The sequence below is a fragment of the Triticum aestivum genome, chromosome 6A (genome assembly GCF_018294505.1).
Source record: "Triticum aestivum cultivar Chinese Spring chromosome 6A, IWGSC CS RefSeq v2.1, whole genome shotgun sequence".
Taxonomy (NCBI): domain Eukaryota; kingdom Viridiplantae; phylum Streptophyta; class Magnoliopsida; order Poales; family Poaceae; genus Triticum; species Triticum aestivum.
In genome coordinates this window covers 111043808-111048900 of record NC_057809.1, presented here as the reverse complement: position 1 = coordinate 111048900, position 5093 = coordinate 111043808, and positions in this window count along the sequence as shown.

Genomic DNA, 5093 nt, shown 5'->3' with positions numbered 1-5093 from the left:
TCCTTAACCTCCACTCCGGAGGATGGCTTGGCGGCTTTGGGATACAATAGTTACTTGAGTCTGAGGCAACATTTCTCCACTAGTGCTTGGAGAAGCTTGCCCAATGCAGGGACGCCTTACTACTGAGAATCACCAAAATTCATTGCTTTTCAGCTTCAACCTTCAGATCCCATGTGAGATCATCTGGAGGCCCCAATCCTGGTTCTCCCCTTCGATGGCTGGTGGCGACTGGAGTTCGTCTTTGGTCGGCGTCATTGGAGCGTGCTGGGCGCGTGTGCAATTGCGTGGCATCCACAGAAAGCACCTATTAACACGTGGCTAGTTCCATGGATAGTTTTAGCCACGTCCTTTGTAAGGGCGGCTTGTACTTTTCATCTTTGTTGGCCCTTTGTAATTTTATGGGTTGTAATCTTCTCTGGGGCATGTCTGGCCCCACACAATGTTAATGAAAGCAGATTTTAAGTTTGCCAAAAAACATTTGATGCAAGTCACCATTGAATAGAAATTGATTTAAGGAGGAATGAGTTCATAGTTGATTACAAAATAAACCAAATTTGGGGCAAAATAGGCTGTGGTGTTCTCATACCCGCATATAGAGGCCAAGGACAGAATCACCTTGTTGAATTGTTCACACGTCCTTTCATAATCCTAGAAAGGTTATTGATCCTACAATCGAATAGTAATTGAACAGGAAATTACTTCCTTGTCAAGTGCATGATATCAACGTAACTTGCATAGTTGCATTCAATAGTTGTTTATGTGGGATTGATGAACCATCAAAGGGTGCCATGGCCAAGTATCAATAATAATGCTGAAGATATTAATCTTACAACGTGCGTCATCCCTAACATAAGAAAATGAATTGTTCGCACTCAAACAAGCAACATGCATGTATTGATCGTTATTCCTTGTTACATCAACATGACACAGGCCTCAAATAGCAAATGTCATTAAGATATCTAATCATACATCAAAGGCTCTGATATGAAGACGAGACATGCTACAAATATCAAATGCCGCTGGGATAACAAATCATAATTTATTACATCAAGATGCACTCTCACGGATGTTGAGTTCAAGATGCAGTGTAGTAGGTTCTCAACCTGGAAAGCAAAGAACAACCGGATAAAAAACGCTCACTAATATGTTGTATCTGTAGTTTTCTCATCTCATGGTCAGCTACAGTTCTAATACTTATCCCCTTTCTCGGTGCAGTCCTTCTTGATGAAAGTCTCGGTGATCCTTTAAATACTTCAATAACACGCACACAATGGTGGAGCTATACTAGCTCAAGAGGGAGGGAGTGGCGTGCCTTGCCCCTCCCCCACCCGTGGTATAGTTAATGAAATAATATTTTGGAGTCTCAGATTCCCCAAACTTGTATATTTTCAGTTGCGACCTCAGATATATTAGATCCTGGCCCCATATAGTCCTTCTTGATGAAAGTCTCATTGCCCCTGTAATATCAATCGATGCATGTACATTATGTAAAATCACTTGCTTTGCTATGTCTGAATGAAACAATTTGGAGGTAATAGCATTCGAGGTACCCTAACTTGCACATAATGTGATGATTCAGTCTCAAACTTGCAAAACTTGACTCCACCATACCCCAACTTGCACCTCATGTGATGATTTAGTTCCAGGCCAATCACAGCCCGACAATTGGCAGCCAGGTGGCTGGACCGGCCAGCGCATGCACTTTTGCAGAAACCCCCTGCATTTTTCCCTATTCAACCCGCACTCTCTTCACCTGAATTAAATCTGTCGGAACGAATCCACCTCGCGTCCGCCTCTGTTCCCCTCGTGCTCATCTGCCCTCCTCAGCTCCAGCTTCATCTCCACGCCGACAGCAAGCTCGCCACCGCCGTCCAGCTTCAGCTCCAGCGTCATGGTCTCCTGGTCGGACGGTTCGTCCTCGACATCGACATCCCGAGCAAGAAGGTGACGGTGGTGGGCAACGTGACGCCGCTGGGCGTGCTCACCAGCGTCTCCAAGATGAAGCCCGCGCAGTTCTGGCCGTCGCAGCCGTGCCCACCGCGCGCCTCCACTTCCTTCTGAACGCTCCAACCAGTGATCTCTCTGCTCTCTCTGAATCACAAGTAGATACGAGGTCCTAGCTGCTCGAGTGGTCGTCCTTGGCGGGTCCCTCGCGCGCAGGCGATCGATGTACGTAGTGGCCGAGATGGACAGCTCGTGGCTGCCACGCACGAAGTAGCTCCAAATTTCTTTCCTTTATTTTTCTTCAGAGAAACTGCACTGAAACTCCTCGTCTTGCATGTGCACCCATGGATTTTCTATGCCTGTATTCTGAATTGAAATATACTATAGTTCCTGTACTAGTAATTTTTTTTTACCTTGCCTGCTTTCTTGTTTTATTTTCCGGGTGTTTCTTGTTCTGAATGTAGCTCACTGTTCATGCCAAATGCAGCTCTGCAACCAAAATATCGAGAGAAAACAGCCTAAAAAAATATCGAGAGAAAACAAGAGGGAAAATTAAAGGTGAGTGGAGGAAGAAAGTGTAGAATCGAACATGTCCTGGTGGTGCCGTCCCGCTTGTCATTGTTTAGTGGAGAGCCGTGCTATGCTCTGATTCTGTTCCAATGCACTGAGACCGATCAATCGACCACAGATTAAGATGACTATGGCCTATGGGTATCACAATTTTTGGTTTTAACTTATGCTCTCTCTGTCTCATAATATAAGATGTTTTGAAAGCTAATATAGCTTGGCAAAGAGATCACTGGTTCGTCCTCGACCACTAGAGCAGTTAGGACCAGTGGCGGAGCTACAAAGAAAAGCCTGGGCGGACCAATCTAAAGAAACACGAAAAAAAAATCAACCCAAGGAAAGGATGATGAGCTGCTGCTGAAAAGTCATCCTCAACTTAATCTGTAACGTACATCTCTTTTTTCACTTGAAAACCAAATCGATTTTGCGTTGATCAGCCTTGCTACCCAGTGCCTATGGCAATTATCTACTATCCAAATTAGGATGTGTATTATCAATTCACTGAGTTTCAGAGTGCTATAGCCTACACTTTATAGGAAAATCAGACTGCCTGGGAGATGAGAGTTTGCGGGTTGTGCATGTGCCTGTGCTAGTGCAGCAGCGCTCGTCGCCTAGGTCTGAACTTGCCGTCACCCGGCTGGCCGCAGCCGCTGCTAGCTGCCGCCTGGGGCGTGGCCAAGCTACCGCGGCATGAGTCGCTCTGGAGCATCCGCAGTCCTCATCGCTCTACGCTGCTACTCGCTGCGGCCGACAGTTGCACCTTAATTTGCGGCTCCGCCCCACCTCTCTCTGTCCCTGTGTGCAGCTGTACGTGTGGTTCGTGCCCTAGCATGGAGGGCGACTGAGGCTGGATGCAAGGAGAGAAGCCTGACGAGGCGAGACAGCATGCGAGCGAGGCTGTCGTGGGCTGGCCTGCACGTATATAGCTATATTTTTACCTCAGCGGCTGGGCGGGCCATGACACACTTTTGCCCTCACGAAGCTCCGCCAGTGGCTAGGACCTCGTATCTACTTGTGATTCAGAGAGAGCAGAGAGATCACTGGTTGGAGCGTTCAGAAGGAAGCGGAGGCGCGCGGGGGGCACGGCTGCGACGGACAGTACTGCGTGGGCTTCACCTTGGAGACGCTGGTGAGCACGCCCAGCGGCGTCACGTCGCCCACCACCTTCACTTTCTTGCTCGGGATGTCGATGTCGAGAACAAACCGTCCGACCAGGAGTCCATGACGCCGGAGCTGAAGCTGGACGGCGGCGGCGAGCTTGTTGTCGGCGTGGAGATGGAGCTGGAGCTGAGGGACGCGAGGTGGATTCATTCCGACAGAATTAATTCAGGTGGAGAGAGTGTGGGTTGAATAGGGAAAAAGGCAGGGAGAGTTCTGGAAAAGTGCATACGCTGACCGGTCCAGCCACCTGGCTGCCAATTGTCGAGCTATGATTGGCCTGGACTAAATCATCACAGTTGAGGTAATAGCACCCCAGGTGCAAGTTAGGGTATGGTGGAGTCAAGTTTTGCAAGTTTGAGATTGAATCATCACATTCTATGCAAGTTAGGGTATGGTGGAGTCAAGTTTTACAAATTTGGAACTGAATCATCACATTCTATGCAAGTTAGGGTACCTGGGGTGCTATTACCTCAACAACTTGATGGATTACTCATGTGCTTTTATTCTTCCACGGACCCCATCCTGCACTGACAACAACATTTGACATCACCGCCGTGTAGAATAGGACTTTGACATACGGCTCCCATGGGCGTCCCAGGAACACTGGTGTGACACCGTCGATGGTGTTGTCTAAGAAAACAAATCCTTCTTCTCCCTCTTCTTCATCCAGACTTTTATGTACATGTGTCGTGATGTACCCCAGGGACACCTTAGGCATACACAAGTTGCAACCTTCATATAAATGTTCATGTATTTTGAAAAATATTCATGATTGATAAAAATAATAAGAAAAAGGTATCACAATATAAAAATAAGAGGTAACCAGTAAATAATAAATAAAATTAAAAAAGTCTACTAATAATAATATTGAGAAAATAGAAAACTAAAGAAAAAATGACTTCTTTTTTTGCTGCACGACGTGGACATGTGTAACCGGGCATTAAATCCTTTATGGGCCTTCTGGGTTATGTTATTACTTCTAGTAAATGTATGTATGTAGAATAGCTTGTACATGTTTTATCGCGTATGAAGAAAGAGTTTTCATGCATGTCATAAAAATATTCATGTATTAGATCCAAAATAACAAAGAAAAAGGAAATGAAATACGAGAGTAAAATGGGGGGAAAGATAGGAAAATAAGGAAAGAAAAGTAAAACAGTGGTATTTCTTATATATAAGACTTGGAAAATATATTTATCTCACTGCAATTACATATCCGGTGAACGAAGTAAGTGAAAACAAACATTCACACATATATAAAATTGGCATGGTTTTCTCTAAATGTTATATATGTGAAAAGAATGTGTTGACATGCTGCAAGAAAGAATGTTTAGACGTCAGAAATAAATGTTTTTTGTATTTTTAAAAATTCCTTGCCTATCTATACCTACTAATAAAGTGATTAGTTCTTGTGCCAATCG